A 17,806-nucleotide genomic window follows, 5' to 3' on the forward strand; every position below is an offset into this window, starting at 1 on the left:
TGATTTGCCTGAAAAACTGGATTATTAAAATAACTGCTGGCTTGAGTTGTTGAGAGAGGAGCCAATAAAAACTTTCAACAAAGTTAACATGATTATTATATAAACTCTGGGGCAGGTAATAAATTAAAGAATAGTTATGTAATGAGCAGAGAGCATTAAAGGTATGGGTGTTCAGGGAAGCTGCACAGAGCTGTCTGTGTTGGGACTGTAATGGTCCTTCGCTCTCCCTCTCAGAGGGAGGCCACTTAGTCTGGTCCTGTCTGGCCAGGACCAGAGTCCGCAGGACAGCCAAGAGCCCACAATAGGGCTGGGCGATCAATAGTCAATCAGGCTTTAGCTTGGGTTTGGGCGGCTCAAGCTGTCAGCCCTTAAACAGAGTCTATAACTGAGCTGGGGGCCTGGGCTTGAGGAGGCTCAGGCAGCCAGCAAGCAAAACAGTCTCAGGGCTGGCTTTAGCCGGGGTGGAGCTCAGGCAGCCAGCAAAGCAAACAATCTATAAGGGTGCTGGTCAGGGAGGCTCCTTCTTCAGGGCTAGAGCTTCCCTGCACAGTGTAGGGAGTCAGTCACCCTGGGGTGGGGTGGCAGGGGGACGTGGGCCCACCCTACTCCACTGCGTCCCAGCCTAGGGCTCTGGCAGAGGCAGGATTGGCTGCCTCTGCGTTGGCGGGGATCCAGCTGCAACATGACGACTGAGCCACACCTGGGGGTATGTCTACACTACGGGATTAATCCAAATTTACAGAATTCGAATTTTGGGAACAGATTGTATAAAGTCGAATGTATGCGGCCACACTAAGCACATTAATTCGGCGGTGTGCGTCCATGTACCGGGGCTAGCGTCGATTTCCAGAGTGTTGCACTGTGGGTAGTTATCCCATAGCTATCCCATAGTCCCCGCAGTCTCCCCTGCCCATTGGAATTCTGGGTTGAGATCCCAGTGCCTGATGGGGCAAAAAACATTGTCGCAGGTGGTTCTGGGTACAGCCTTACCCCTCCCTCCATGAAAGCAACGGCAGACAACCGTTTCGCGCCTTTTTTCCTGGGTGAACACTGCAGACGCCATACCATGGCAAGCATGGAGCCCGCTTAGCTCAAGACAGCAGTCATGAACATTGTAAACACCTTGCACATGCTCATGCAGTTTATGCTGAACCAGGACCAGAAAAACGAGGCGAGGAGGAGGCGGCGACGGCAGCGCAGCGACAAGAGTGACATGGACATGGACACAGAATTCTCTTAAACCGCGGGCCCCAGTGCTTTGGAAATCATGTTGTTAATGGGGCAGGTTCTATCCGTGGAACGCCGATTCTGGGCCCGGGAAACAAGCACAGACTGGTGGGACCGCATAGTGTTGCAGGTGTGGGACGATTCCCAGTGGCTGCGAAACTTTTGCATGCGTAAGGGCACTTTCATGGAACTTTGTGACTTGCTGTCTCCTGCCCTGAAGTGCCAGAATACCAAGATGAGAGCAGCCCTCACAGTTGAGAAGCGAGTGGCGATAGCCCTGTGGAAGCGTGCAACACCAGACAGCTACCGGTCAGTCGGGAATCAATTTGGAGTGGGCAAATCTACTGTGGGGGCTGCTGTGATGCAAGTAGCCAAAGCAATCACTGAGGTGCTGCTACGAAAGGTAGTGATTCTGGGAAATGTGCAGGTCATAGTGGATGGCTTTGCTGCAATGGGATTCCCTAACTGTGGTGGGGCGATAGATGGAACCCATATCCCTATCTTGGCACCGGAGCACCAGGGTACCCAGTACCTAAACTGCAAGGGGTACTTTTCAATGGTGCTGCAAGCACTGGTGGATCACAAGGGACGTTTCACCAACATCAACGTGGGTTGGCCGGGAAGGGTTCATGATGCTCGCGTCTTCAGGAACACTACTCTGTTTAAACGGCTGCAGCAAGGGACTTACTTCCCGGACCAGAAAATAACCGTTGGGGATGTTGAAATGCCTATAGTTATCCTTGGGGACCCAGCCTACCCCTTAATGCCATGGCTCATGAAGCCATACACAGGCAGCCTGGACAGGAGTCAGGAGCTGTTCAACTACAGGCTGAGCAAGTGCAGAATGGTGGTAGAATGTGCATTTGGACGTTTAAAAGGTCGCTGGCGATCATTACTGACTTGGTCAGACCTCAGCCAAACCAATATCCCCATTGTTATTGCTGCTTGCTGTGTGCTCCACAATCTCTGTGAAAGTAAGGGGGAGACCTTTATGGTGGGGTGGGAGGCTGAGGCAAATCGCCTGGCTTCTGATTACGCGCAGCCAGACACCAGGGCAATTAGAAGAGCACACCAGGAAGCGCTGCGCATCAGAGAAGCTTTGAAAACCAGTTTCATGACTGGCCAGGCTACAGTGTGAAATTTTCTGTTTGTTTCTCCTTGATGAAAACCCGCCCTCTTTATTGACTCATTTTCTGTAAGGAACCCACCCTCCCTCTTCGATCACAGCTTGCTTTCAAGGGAAATAAAGTCACTATCATTTAAAAATCATTTATTCTTTATTAATTGATTATAAAAAGAGGGAGAGAACCTGGGTGGGGTTTGGGAGGAGGATTGGCGGGAAGGAAAAGGCCACTAAAAAAAAGGTTTAAAAAAATGACAGCCTTTTGCTTGGCTGTCCACTGGGGTGGAATGGGAGGGTGCACGGAGCCTCCCCCCCACGTTCTTACACGTCTGGGTGAGGAGGCTATGGAACATGGGGAGGGGGGTTATACAGGGGCTGTAGCACCAGTCTGTGATCCTGCTGCCGTTCCTGAAGCTCCACCAGACGCCGGAGCATGTCTGTTTGCTCACGCAGCAGCCCCAGCGTTGCATCCTGCCTCCTCTGATCTTCCTGCCGCCACCTCTCATCTCGAGCGTCTCTCTTCTCCTCACGTTGGTTCCTCCTGTCCTCACGTTCACTGGCATCTTTCCTATACTTTGAAACCGTGTCCTTCCACTCATTCAGATGAGCTCTTTCACTGCGGGTGGATTCCATGATTTCTGCGAACATCTCGTCTCGCGTCCTCTTTTTCCGATGCCTTATCTGAGATAGCCTTCAGGACGGAGGAGGGAGGCTTGAAAAATTTGCAGCTGCTGGAGGGAGGGGAAAAAGGAGAGAATTTTTAAAAAAGATACATTTTACAGAACAATGCTTATACTCTTTCTCGGTAAAAAAACACTATTCACATTACATAGCACATGTGATTTCTGTGCAAGGTCGCATTTTGCCTCTTAATATTGAGTGCCTGTGGCTTTGCTGCTAGAGATCACAGATGCAGGTCCGGGCAACAGAATTCGGCTTGCATGCGGCCATGGTAAGCCATTGTCTTTCGGCTTCTGCGCCCTTCTTTCCCACATACCAAGCAAAGCCCGTTGAGTGCTGCAGTTTTCCTGTTAACCTTCAGCAGCAGAAAACAAACTAACCTCCCCTCTCCTCCCCCCCATCCAATTCTCTGGATGATCGCTTTATCCCTCCCCCCACCGCGTGGCTGGTATCAGGGAAGATCCCTGCTAGCCAAACGCGAAAAGCTCAGGGCCAATTTCCCCCCCTCCCCCCCGCGCTTGGCTAACTGCAGGGAAGGATTTCTTTTCAGCCACAGGCAAACAGCCCAGTAGGAATGGCCACCTCTGTCCCTTTAATTAAATTCCCGTATTTCAACCAGGTTACCATGAGCGATATCACTCTCCTGAGGATTACACAGCGAGATAAAGAACGGATGTTGCTTGAATGCCAGCAAACACAGGGACCATACGCTGCCAGGCTTTGTCATGCAATGATACCAAATTACTTGCTACTAGCATGGCGTGGTCAAGTGTCCTACCATGGAGGACGGAATAAGGCTGCACTGCCCAGAAACTTTCTGCAAAGGCTTTTGGAGTACCTCCAGGAAAGCTTCATGGAGATGTCCCTGGAGGATTCCCGCTCCATCCCCAGACATGTTAACAGACTTTTCCAGTAGCTGTACTGGCCGCGAATGCATCCCAAGTCCTCAGGGCAAAGTAATCATTAAAAAACGCTTGCTTTTAAAACAAGTTTTATATTTTAAAAGGTAAACTCACCTGAGGTCCCTTCCATGGGGTCATGGTCTTGGATACTGGCTTGGGAGGGTACTTCAGTCAGGCTGAGAAAAAGATCCTGGCTGTTGGGGAGAACGGAGTGCTGTGTGCTCTCCGCAAGCTCGTCCTCCTCTTCCCCGTCCGCAGAATCCTCAGGTGTGACTGATGAGATTACCCCCGCCTCGGAATCCACGGTCAGAGGTGGGGTAGTGGTGGCGACTCCCCCTAGAATTGCATGCAGCTCGGCATAGAAGCGGCATGTCCGTGGCTCTGACCCAGAGCGACCGTTTGCCTCCTTTGTTTTTTGATAGGCTTGTCTGAGCTCCTTGACTTTCACGCGGCACTGATCTGAGTCCCTATTGTGGCCTCTCTCCATCATGCCCTGGGAGATTTTTTCAAAAGTTTTGGCATTTCGTCTTTTCGAACCAAGTTCTGCTAGCACTGAATCCTCTCCCCATATAGCGATCAGATCCAGTACCTCCCGTACGGTCCATGCTGGTGCTCTTTTTCGATTATCGGCCTGCATGGTTACCTGTGCTGATGAGCTCTCTGTGGTCACCTGTGCTCTCCACGCTGGGCAAACAGGAAATAAAATTCAAATGTTCGCGGGGCTTTTCCTGTCTACCTGGCCAGTGCGTCCGAGTTCAGATTGCTGTCCAGAGCGGTGACAATGGTGCACTGTGGGATAGCTCCCGGAGGTCAATACCATCGAATTGCGGCCACACTAACCCTAATTTGAAATGACAATATCGATTTCGGCGCTACTCCGCTCGTCGGGGAGGAGTACAGAAATCGATTTTAAGAGCGCTTTATTTCGAAATAAATGGCTTCGTTGTGTGGAAAGGTGCAGGGTTAATTTGATTCAACGCTGCTAAATTCGAATTAAACTCCTAGTGTAGACCAGGCCTGGCTCTGCAGCTGGCTGCTCCGCGGCTGCCCCTGGGCCACTTTCTGCCTCCCTGGAGTTCGGTACCTGTGGCCTCCAGGCCTCTTCCAGCTTTTCGGGGTACACTGCGGCAGGCACTTTGGGCCAGTCTTCGTCGGCATCTGGGGATCGGGGACAGCCAGGCTTAGGTTCCCCTCTGGGACGTGGCAGAACAGGCGGAGCGTCATCCTCCTCCACAGACTCTGCCCCAACTGTGCTGCAGGGTCTGCCTTTTATACCTCCGGCCAGGCCCCAGTACTTCCGGCGAGTGGGGCGGGGTGATCTAGGCTCCGCCCTCCAAGGGGCGTGTAATGGTCCCTCGCTGTCCCGCTCAGAGGGAGGCCACTCGGCCTCACTACAGGACCAATATTTTTAATATTTAAAAAAAATATTTGTTATTATGAAGTATTATTATATTTGCAGATACTAACATTGATGGAATGGGCAAGACTCAGACTCATGTAGCTGTTGTACAGGTTTAGTGGTATATAAAATATGTTAAATGTAAATATAACTAAGTAAGTAGAATGTTTATGGAATTGGTTAATATACTTGAAGGATAGGGTTAGAGTAATCAATAGGTAACAGATAAATAGAATGGGAAGGCCTTATCCATGAGAAATCTTCTTGAGAGAACTAGTGAGGTGACACAACTGAAATATTTAAACGAGCTGAACGTTGTTATAAAATGAAGCATGATGAATTATGATGAGCAATTGCACTTCTTTGCCAAGTGCCCTTATTCATGGTGTTCCACTGGGTTCAATCTTTTCAACTCCCTTCAATGTGTGAGTGAAGCCACAGGGAGAATGAGGTGCTGTGAGCATCAGTGATATTGGTATGTTTATAGTCTGATCCTGTTCACTAAGGTTGGACAGAACCATTTTCTTGCTCTGCCAGTATCTGGTAGTGATGAGACTACACCATACCTGAACTGCTACTAGGTTAATTCAGTTTTTAACTCTGTGCGTTGGAGTAGGGCAGTGAATTGATTGTCACAGGATATGTCTGCCCTGCAATTGGACATGTGATTGCAGCTTGTGTAGGCACACCCATGCCAGCTTTAATCTGGCTAGTGCAGTTAAAAATAGCAGTGAAGATGCAGCAGCGTGTACCCTGGTGAGGGCTAGGAACATGACTATTATAACAGACTGCCGTGTCTGCTGTAGTTTAGGTTAAAACCAACTTTGTTTAAACTTGATTTTTCTAAGTGCTCTAAAATCCACAGTTACTTAGCTTGCCTTGAAATTTGGTGACCTGGCATAAGTGTCTCACTTGAGCGCTATGCCCAGAGAAAACCAGGACACAGAGTTCAGGTACATGCCCGCCCAGCCTTAACTCTTCCCTCTTTTGGAGCAATGCTCGTATAAGCCCATAACACATACTTGCACTTCTTTGCCCTGCAGGGAATAAGAAATACCTACACCTGCCCTACACTCTGACACTTAACCACTCCGCTGAAAGAACACCACATCCACTAAATTTTCCCACTCCTTCAACCCCTTTTACAGCCCTTGTCTTTATGCACACGATGCCATCAAGCACTATGCTTTCATTTACCCTTTATTAAATGCATAGCCCACACTCCTCTCGCACCTAGCTGCTGACAGTCCCCATGACAGGAAGACCCCTGTGCCCTGGTAGTGACGCAACCTGCACAGTACAGCACTGAAATGAGGCATATTGGCTCTCCCAAGATGCACATGCACTTCTTCCCTTTGATCACCCACAGAGGAGTCAGGGAAGAGGGGGCTCACATCTCCCCCAGAGGGCCACAACCACCCAGATCATCTTGCATCACAATCACAGCTCTTCCAAGCAGCTCCAACTTATTCCTCCACCATTCAATGCAGCTACGCCTAACACAGTGAATGGAGCTGGAGTGCATGCAGATAATTCCCAGTGGCTGTTGGCAGTTGAGGGGGAGGGGGGATTTATAGAAGAGGGGGCAGAGTTAAGGTTTCATGGGTGTGTACCTTAACTCTGTATTTCCTGGTCTTCACAAGTTTAAGTTTTGCTCAACTCAGTGTTCTGGAATAGCAGGGCACAAGATACCTCAATGCCACCTTAACTCTCTGTTAACGGAGCTTTTTGCCATTTAATATACTCAGGGTTCCAGGCAGGCACATACTGCCTGCACTGAAGCCTGCACCGCCATGGCTTCACTGCTATTTTTAGTCACACTAGCGATCACACCTTTGAGTGCAGTATAGACATACCCTGAGTGTCTAAGCAGCCATTGGAAATAGATTGCTGACCCCTTTAACTGAGATTGTATGGCACTTGCACAGTACTTAATTAGTAACTTGGCTTGTGCCCCTGTCTTCTAAAAATGTAGGAATGCCTGTAATAGGTCACTGCCTACACAAAGTCTGAAATACATGTAAATTAAAAAAAATACATATTTGCAGACACTAAAATCCATATTGTTTTGTCTGTTTAGGTAAGTCTTAAGTGACTTCCTGCTAAAACTTAAGTTTTCAACAATTTCTTAATTTTTATTGTGTGACGCACAATAGCTAGAACATGCATTTGCTTTGGATAATTTTAATGTTTTGTATTCAAAAAATGGTGACTGTATTTAGGGACTTTAAGTTTTTATAGTACCGATCACTCATAGTGTCTACATTACAATTAAAAACCCACAGCTGGCCCATGTCCGCTGACTCGGGCTCTCAGGGCTCAGGTAAGGGGCTATTTTAATTGCAACGTAGACGTTCGGGCTCAGGCTGGAACCTGGGCGTTAAAACCCTGCAAAGTGAGAGCGTGTCAGAGCTCAGGCTGCTGGCCAAGCCCAAACGTCTGTGCTGCAATTAAACAGCCCCATTGCCCAAGCCTGCTGGCCCAGGCCAGCTGTGGGTGTCTAATTGCAGTGTAGACATACCCGTGGTGTCAAAGTCAGTGGACGTTTTACATTTTATTTCTAACACCTTGATACAAACGTGCATCCTGTTGTGGTTTATGACAGAATTATAATTGTGATATATTAGTAAATGGAGGAGTTGTATGGTTGCTCTTGAAGGAGCTGTCCCAATGCAAAGTATTTTATCCAGTCTTCTGATTCTGGGATTGCTGTTTCTGAACTCCTATGGGTGTCTGATCACAAGCACCACTGTAATCATGTCTTCAGCTATCACGTTGAAAACCCTTGTTTATAGAAAATCATGTAGAAAGACTTTCTATATTCTAACTTTTGATAGGAATATATATGGTGAGAAACAAATGATGTAACTTGGACCTGTGGAATAGGGCTTTTGGCTAAACAGTCCTTGGGTTCTATTTCTGGGTATCTTTTGTCACCTCCTTTTTGTATGTGTTCGGAATTCCTCCTGCTAAACAATTCTTTACATGGGGATTTAGAACATACAGCACATGCAGAATAAGAGCTATAGGTTTCCTATCAACTACTTATAAAAGAGCTATTCTGTGCAGTTACTAACGAATATAGGAGCCACTCTAAAGTCTGAAAATTAGCTAGACAGACCTTTCTTTTGTTACATTGTTATCATGCTGCTAACAATTTGCAAGTATTAGTGCTCACTGTCACTATTTCCATGACCCTCTCTTTTTTCTGTGGAGATGTGTGGAATTTTATTATTTTTCCTACTGAAGCTGTCTTGCACACTCACAATAGCATCGGATAACTCAGGGTTCTTGTAAATCAAACAGATTTGATTGGCTTATTAGATTTTTTCCCAGTCCAGTGAATCTGATAGCTCAATATAAATAGCTCTGTTGCTGAGCCTGCACTTGCCATAGAAATGTGACTATACATATCTGTTTGCATAGACACAGTAAAATAATTTGAGAATAAATGACTGCTTTGACCATTATTTGTAAAAGACAAATGACTTATTGCAGGAAATATGTCCTAGTTCGTCTCCTAGTTTTTTCTTTTCGGGGTGGAGAAGTAATAGAATCATGAATTTTCATTGTGTGTAAACAACTGTGTTCCAGATGTTTTGGGAGGTAGCTTATTTCTGTAGCCTGCTAATAGTACAGACCAATAGGTGTTCCTTCTCCCCACCAATCGGCTGGGCAGGAAATGGCCATTGAAAATCGAGACCTTCTACCTCACTGAGACCAGGTCTCCCTACTTCTTTTATTATTGACATCCACTGAGCCAGTTGCTAACCTGCACTTAAAAATCCTGCATGCATTGACTGACCAGCATGTCTGATGTGAGCTTGTAAATAAGAACTGGCCTTTCACTTTAGTTTCCTTAAATGTCACCAAATGCCAGAAGGAAGGCATGAATGATTTGCACACCCAGCCTCCTATATTCTGCACCATTAAATCAATATAACTCTTTACCTTAGCAATGAGTATGAATATGAATAGTAATCTGTTAAGATGCTCTCCTATGGTAAGCATAGCTATACTTGCAGTATCTTGCGCTTACCACTGAATGCTATTCCACTGAAAGAGTCTGACCTAAATACGTATGGGGAAGGGGAAGAACGGTTATTGCTTTGTTAGGTTTGTGCATTTTATTGTCCTTGTCAGTTAATCTAAATTGCTATAGCTCTCTTTAACATTTTGCTCTAGGCTTCAACATGTGGGACTTGGTACCTACACTTCTGTTTTGTAAAAACATCTTCACCTTTGGACCTGGTTCTCCTAGTCGTTGCTCTTGTAATAGTTTTACAAATTTTAGAGTTGTTGGCAACTGTAGTGATATTATGGTACATTAGTAATCAAGTCCAGGTAATCTGGCTTTTCTTTTGGAGAGGGGCTTGGTACCAAGGAGTTTCCTTTGCCAGGGAAAGCAAATTCATTGCCAATTTAACCTAAATCAGAATCACAAAAAAAGTTAACTTAAAGCTGATTTCTAGGCAAAACTTGGTAAAGTTATGTTTGCTAAGGAAAATATTTAAAATAAGGGGAAAATTATTTTCTTTTAAAGACATCAACAGTTCAAGGAAGGTGGATACACTGTTAACTGAATGTGTGCACAATTAGAAGTTATCAGATTACATACTTCACAAACAGAATTTAGCTCTGCCCATCTTTTAATTTTAGGACTGCTGAAAGAAGGAAGTTGATGGGGGAGGAGCTTCCAAACATGAGTGAGAAGCCAGGGGCAGAGGAAGCTAGCCTTTAAGGGAAACCTCCACCTGAGTGCAGAGGGAAGCCCAGGATAGTGACTCTGAGGCAAGGGCTTTCTGATGTTTTACTTACCAACAATAATGAATCATTGTTTCAGAACTACATATCTGATTTCCGGGAATAAATATTCCTGAACTGCACAGACCAGTCATGTGCTTTGGATAACTAATATTCTGCCTATCCATAATTCTCCTATAATTTTAGTTGGATTAAGTATTCATTTCCTGTGCTTATCTCTCATGTACTGTTTTCACACCTGCCACATTCTACCCATGAAGTTAGGTGAGGTAATTCTTGTATATATTTTGTAAACCATTTTGAGATTCAAGATGTCAGGGTAAATGTTCTCCATTCAGACTCACAGTGCCAAGTCTGTATCTGAGATTAAGTGTCTTTGGGTGTCCTTTGTACAAGGCAAATTAATGGATTTTTCTGTTATAACTAGTTACCTCTTTAAGCTTTAAGAATTTAAGATATATAATAAAGATATTTATGTGAAAGTAGGGCCCCATATATTTTGTGATGCCGTAGAATGTTCTGCAGAATCCACTCCTTGCTGCAGAGTTGTACTCTAGAATCTAAAACTTCCTAGCTCTCGTGGCTGTGAAGAAAACCTACCCAGTCTGAACAAAGGTGTGAGGTTTTCCTGAGCCAGCAAGCAACTTGAAAAGTGTTTAACTGTATCATTCATCTGAGATTTAAATTCTAAAACCTAAAGATGACCATTTAAATATCAACTTCATTATGTCACTGCTGATCTTTATCAGATATATGGAGCTAATGTGTTCATCTCACAGCCTCCAACTGTCTGCCATGCCTTTTTGGATGCTGAAACCTACAAATATCTCCTACCCAGCTTTTCTGTTACAGCTTCTTTGATGCAGTTGTACGTTGTCAGTACAAATGTTTGTGGCACACTGAACTTGAATGACGCTGGGCCAGATTTTCCAGTCTGCTGCACCATAGTGCTGTAAAAACAAGCCTCTTGCTACAGAATATAGCTTACCACAAAGTATGTGAATCTTGTAAATAGCCAAGGAATTCTGAATAATCAAATTTCTGATAAGCATTGTTTACGCCAATCTGTTCTGAATCTCAGTTCGAACTTGCAGCTTGTTTCAGTATTTGCACAGCTAGTGGCTTTTTAAAAAACAACAACAAAAAGCTCTCTAAAAATATACTTATGCTTAAGCAGCAATGCATGTAAACTTTGCACACAAAGTACTTAATTTTGAATTTGGCATTGGTAATCTACAGTGGATGGGAGCTTTAGAAATGCTTTGACAGATGTGTACTCTGAATTTTCATGAGAGGATAGGATATTTCTCCTTTATAGGGACACAACATTGAAATCTAGATGGTACTGAGTGAAAAGTAGTTTCACCAACTACACCTGCCCTTGAGTTCCCTTACAAATTTTTACTGTTTTATAGCGAATGTCAGTGTTTGCCTTCCAACATCGTTCAGATCAAAAATACTCTAAGTGTTTCAACTGCCCTTGCTTGCTTAGCTTTGACTCTGAGTGTCAAGCTTGGTTCATTCCTTCTCGCATGCCACCATCAATATTAAAGATTCTGCAGGGCAAATCCTGCCCTTAGTGAGTTTTCACAAGGGAAACTGACTCTGTAATTGAAACTTAGCAAATAACAGAAGGAATAGAATCTTCCTTAATTGTGTTGACTCTGCAGGGCTAATAGGCGCGGCTGACTGAATAAATAGAGTGGAGATGTGTAGAATAAAGGCTTTTCCATAGACGCTTCATAGTAAAACCTCACTGTAGTAATATACCTAATTACCAAATATAGTCTCTAAAATAAATGCTTCCTGTTATCCCACTTTCTCTTCCAACTTGATTCTGTGATGTATCCTAATGCTGAATTGACATCAGTTGTTTGTATGGTACCATGAACACATGATTATGACTTTTCTGTGGGATTAAGCAGGAAGAAAAATGGGGCTGTTAGTGAACTTTCATCCTGTATTTATCAATATCTTTACTGGAATTCAAAAAGACTGATAGTTGCTTTTTCACTAAAAGTTAGTAGTTTTAGTATAGTCAGAAATCCAGTGGAAATTTTACTTGAAAATGTACTATCAGCATGGGTTCTGCCAAAATGGGTGCCCATAAATGGCAACTTGCTGTGGCCCTTTCAGAAGTTTTTTATCAGAAAGCCACTTCCCAGAATATGATGAAAATTATTAATAACTTGGCTGTGTAGTATTTAGCTTTTATTATAAATATTCAAATAGAAGTGCTCTGAATGTGCAAACTGCTGGACATACACTATTTAGCTTTTGTTTTCGTCACACTTTGCCATCACGATTCTTTGTAGAAACAAACTTCAGTATCACAGATTACATTTAGGTTCACATTTCCTAATACATTTTCTATTTGATAGCAAGATGTTTCTTCGAGTAAGTAGTTGCCACATATGTTAAATGTTTGATCCAGTGTCTAGAACGCTGTTTTATTTTCCTATTTTTGGAAAAATTGGGGAATTTGCCATTCTTTCCCTTGGTGCCTAAAACAAATCTCTTGAGGTTTTTATGCCCTTAAAAGGGTCTAAAGGCCATGTTAGTGCCAAAGAGTAAAAGTGACTAGTCATCCCTTTTGAAAATACAGAAAATTAATATCAATTAATCATACCAATTTAAGAAATGTTTTTAAGTTTTTGTTTTGTTTTTTCAGGAGGACCCAAATGACATTGATGCACTAAAAAAGAAAGACCCTCGCAGTAACAATGGGGAAGACAAAGTACAAAGTGTGGAGACCCTACCTCCAGGTATTGCAGTAATGTTTGTTGCCAAAGTAAAAAAATCCAAAACTATGAAAAGCTGGGGCTGTGAATTTTTCTGATAGAGGCTTTTACCCAGGAAGGGAGAGAATCATTATGCAAAATGTGGATTTGCTTTAATTCTGAAAACTTCAACTTTCTGAACTCTAGCCCACCTTGCGAGTAAAAATACCTTCTATCTACATTTGATCTATGCCTGCTCATGCTATAAGCCAGGGGTCTCAAACATGCGGGCTGCATGCGGCCCGCAGAGTTATTTGCTGCGGCCCACCAAGTTTCCCGCGCCCCCCGGAGTTATTTCCTGTGGCCGCCATGCTCCCCTTCCCCGCCGCCCCCCCCTCCCCCAGCTCACCACGTCCCCGCTCCTCTGCCTACCTCCAGGCACTTCCCACTGCCAAACAGCTGTTTGGCAGCGCTTAGTGCTTTCCAGGAGGAAGGGGGGAGGAGTGGGGAGCCGTGCACTCAGGGGAGGAGGCGGAGAAGAGGTGGGGCATGGGTGGGGATTTGGGGAAGGGGTGGGAAGAGGTGGGACGGGGCCTCATGGAAGGTGTGGAGTGGATGAGGGGACGGGAGGGCGGGCTTTTGTACCTTTATATGAAAAGGTGTCAGTGATGCGGCCCTAGGGCCAATGTATTAGTCCTCATGTGGCTCTCGTGGTGATTTGAGTTTGAGATCCCTGCTATAAGCTATTCCCTGGGTACAGATTCAATTGTTGGAAGAAGGCTCTTGTACAAGAGGTGCTCCAGTTCTCTCCACTGGTGGGACTGGGAGGTGGTATGCACTCCCCGATGGAATATGATACTTAACACATGAGCCCAGCTTCAATCAGGAGCAGGCCATTTTAGCTTCAAATTGGAGAAAAAAAAAACAGGCTTTTGTGATATATATTGTGTTTCTCTTGTGTAACAGTCTGTCTAGGCTAATGTGTTGGCTATAAGCTTTATGTGCTCCAAAGCAAAGTGACATCTTTTCCCACTCATATCTGACATTCTCTAGCATAGAACATATGAATGGAGCAAGGAGTCCAGTGTCTTTGTTTAAGAAGAACAAGGACATTTCCTGAGGTATGAGCTAGGAAAGCCCCAAGTGACCGTGTGATGTGCTCATTTATGTATTATCAATATAGGTTTGTTCCTCTTCCTAATACTCCTGTTGCTATAAAGCCACTGTTTTGCAGCAGTGATAAATATGCATAGCTAGAATTAAAGCACCAAAGAGTATGTGTGTGTATGGGGGGGGGGGGGAGCTAATAACATATTAGAATTGTTTCCAATGCCTAGCACTCTACTTGAAGGACAAGTGTGTCTTGCAAAGGAAATTACTTTCTACCAGATGGTTCCACAGTATGTGTTCTTTCTTTGGTCTTCTATATAAATCCAGATGCTTGGTCGGGAGAAATTATAACCCAAGCATCTGGACTAGTATAGATGATCTTGAAGAAAATTAACAACCTAGGCGAATTTTCCTCTGTACTTTGTTAAGCAGGATTTGCTATAATTTAAGCATGTTTTTGTTTTGTAATCGTAAAATCTGGTGCAGCATAAACTATTTAAATTAATGGTTTTCCACCCTACAGTCTTTGGCCCAGCTTGTTTTAGTCACTTAAGGAAATATAATTATTATGAACATTTGCTTTCTAGCAAAATAAATATATATATAATATATTTGAGTATTACGCACCATAGATTAGAAATTAATTTTTTTTAACAATTTATTTTCCAGTTTATCCATGTGCGTAAAGAGTTGGTGGTAATTGTTAGTTTGCTTTCTAGCAGTCCTTTTTCTGTACAGTTTTCTCTTTAACAGGCCTCTTTGCAAATATGTTTAATACCTCTCACTTTTACTATAGTTTAGCTTTTCTTGTGACTTTTAGCTGCAGCTCTTCATTTGTAGGGATTAGGCTACTTAGCCATGGTTTAGGGCAATGGTCCCCAAAGTATGAGCCGTACCCCCCAGGAGGTGCGGCGGGGAGGGAGCGCCACCCAGCCCTGCCCTGTCCTGCCCCAGCTTTGCTCCGGCCCCAGTCCTTGGCCCCCACTCTTGGCCCCTGGGAAAAGTTTGGGCACCACTGGTTTAGGGGTTCCAGGCATATATCAAATGCTTTTGGCTTTCCTCCTGAGTAGGGGAGACCTTTCCATTGGTCATAGGGAGCAGATATAGGTGTTGGGATGGGTATGGGGAAAACATGGAAAGGGAGGATTTAGAGGTTTGGGAGAGGACAGGAGCTGGAGGATATGGAGCCAGGAATGAGACCAGATGCCAGAATGTTCAGAAAGGAGGTCTGTTGACCAGTCTCTCCTACCTGAGTAAGAATGATGACTGAGGCCTGGTCTACACTACCCCCCCACTTCGGACTAAGGTACGCAAATTCAGCTACGTTAATAACGTAGCTGAATTCGAAGTACCTTAGTCCGAACTTACCACGGGTCCAGACGCGGCAGGAAGGCTCCCCCGTCGATGCCGCATACTCCTCTCGCCGAGCTGGAGTACCGGCGTCGACGGCGAGCACTTCCGGGATCGATCCCAGAACATCGATTGCCTGCCGCCGGACCCTCCGGTAAGTGTAGACGTACCCTAAGAATCAACATACTCTTGCAGAATATACAAGGCTCTGATTACAACGCTCAAAGAATATATTGTCACAGGATTATACTCTTAAAATGCTGTACTGGTATGAACGTTTTTAATGATGGGTTGCACATAATGTTGTGAATACACAGTTATGGGATCTCTAATCCAGACTTCTGCAAGTTTTGTGCAACTTTTTTAATGCAAGTGGTTAGGCTTCAGCTATTTGGCTTTTTCCTCCTTTTCTCTCTTTGGCTCACTATTCCCTTCCTGCTTTTCAGTTGAGGTTTAGGAGAGCTGCTGCTTGTTTCAGCCTTCTGCAACATTGTATTTCTAGAGCTCCAAGAAAAGGAAGGAATTGTTTACTGAGAGCTTGGTGCACAAATATTTTAAAAAGTAGACCTTGGGAGTCAGTGTTTATACAAAGCCATTAACGTTTTAAAGGTAAATTGACATTTTACTATCAAAAACTCTATTCACGGTGCTGTGTTCAGGGGTTCTCCCAACAAATTTTTAGGTGGCCTTAAAGTGCGGCCACCAACTCTTGATGGTGGCTGCTGACAATTTTTCCTAAAATACTTAACTTTAGAAAAAACAAATTAAATATTCACATATGCATGTCCAAATCATTGTAATTTATTTATGTAGGGTTTTTTTTGCAGACTCGGTAATTAAAAATTCATGTACAGTTGTCTCTATTCTTAACTGGCCTAAACAGAATAGAAACACAAATAAGGTGCTTTGCGTGTTCTGCTTTTTTGGTTGCGGTTTTTAATTTTTTTTAGACTTGCTAGCAAGTAAGTCTTCTGCTGTGAAAAGTGATATTTGTATATTTGTTAATGTCCCTTTTCCAGCAGACCTACTCAGCCCCAACAAGCTGGCGGACAAATTAAGCTTTGGATGGGGAGTTGAGTAGGGGGCCATGTGGTGATGGGGGGATAGATGGGAGGCAGAAGGGGTCAAGGGCGTTGGGGGAGGTCAGGGCAGAAGCATAGGGTCCTGCTGCATGGATGGGGACTGGAAGAGGCAGCGGGGGCCAGGGGCGATGTGGCGGGGGTGAGCCCAGACCCAAAGCCGGAGCCTGCTGCTCTGCAGCTGGGGGATGGAGCTACAGCTGACTGCATCACTCATGCCTAAAGCAGTGCAAATCTCCACTGCTCTCTGGGACATTGTCAGTGATTAGGAATATGGTTCTACTTTTTTCTTCAGTCTTGTTGGATACTAACTGCCAATCCTGAAACTTAATCTGATATCATATATGAATCAGAACCACAATTTTTGGGGAAAATTTTATTTTTAGTTTAACAATGTGTCTTCTAAGCTAAATCAAAACTACACTCCACAGCATATACAATACAAAGTTTAGGAAACATGTTCTATCAATATTGCATAAGGTAAAATATAAGCTAAGTATTTGTACCTGTCTTTTACTGCAATTTGACAGTGGGAAACAGACCCAGCTCTCCAAGCCACCAGTAAATGCTCACCAGTAGCTCTGAAAAATGAGTTCTGCAGTCGTGCTTGTATACTGGGAAACGAAGCAGATAACATATAAAAATACATGTTCAGTTGCTGGAAAATGCTGATTAATTTTATCTTAAAACTTAATTATTAGTAAATTGTCAAACACTACCCTCTTTGCAGCTTCAAAGACAATAGCCTCATTTTTGCTGAGCAGCGTTTCAGTTTCCCTCTGCGCAGTTATAATTTACAGTAGTTCATTTAAACTGTTGTAACTTGTAACCATGCAATGCCACATGAGCAATTCTAGCTGATGTAAACCTGTCTAAGAACACTTGCATTGCTCCCTCCAACTGCTGCCATACCAGAGCATTGTGGGTACGCATTCCACAGTTGTCAGCGCAAGTCCCTGAAGCAGGGGTTGGTGGGAATACCATTTCACTATTGAAGAGGTGCTGTAACAATTTAAAAAGTGAATCATACGCATTAACATTTTTAATGTATACAGTAGTATGTATTTTGTAAAATTAAATGTCAGTATTACATTAAAATAGCCTTTGTTTTTGAAACCAGAAAAACCTTAGGATTGAATGCATTGCACTTTATAAAATGGAAAACAAATATGCATCAAATAATAGAAGTTACTGTAGTTCAGTATGAATAATCAGGAGTATAGGTGATTGTCACAGTTTTGGGCTAACTAAACCTTTGACCTCCTCTGTGGTCTGCTCAAGGAATCCCCTCTCAGGCCTCTAGCCATCACCATTCTCTGAGCCAGGGACACACATCCCTCTCCCTCTTAACCCAGGGTGTTTAGATTTGCAGCCCCCTTGTTTATCTCCACAAGTCTGAGTCCAGCACCTGTGTGTTGCTTTCACTTCCAGGGCTTTGACCGGTGTATGCC

General features: G+C 44.2%; 1 protein-coding gene across 1 annotated transcript in view; it reads left to right on the forward strand.

The window, feature by feature from the left end:
- Nucleotides 1–17,806, forward strand: part of GALNT2 (polypeptide N-acetylgalactosaminyltransferase 2) — a 177,304-nt gene that overhangs the window by 91,379 nt on the left and 68,119 nt on the right. The window contains exon 2 of the mRNA XM_024213817.3: nucleotides 12,768–12,861. The gene's annotated coding sequence lies outside the window, so the exon portion shown is untranslated. The remainder of the gene's footprint in view (nucleotides 1–12,767; nucleotides 12,862–17,806) is intronic.

Source organism: Terrapene carolina, unplaced genomic scaffold, assembly GCF_002925995.2.
Source record: "Terrapene carolina triunguis isolate 2854851 unplaced genomic scaffold, T_m_triunguis-2.0 Scaffold85, whole genome shotgun sequence".
Lineage (NCBI taxonomy): Eukaryota > Metazoa > Chordata > Testudines > Emydidae > Terrapene > Terrapene triunguis.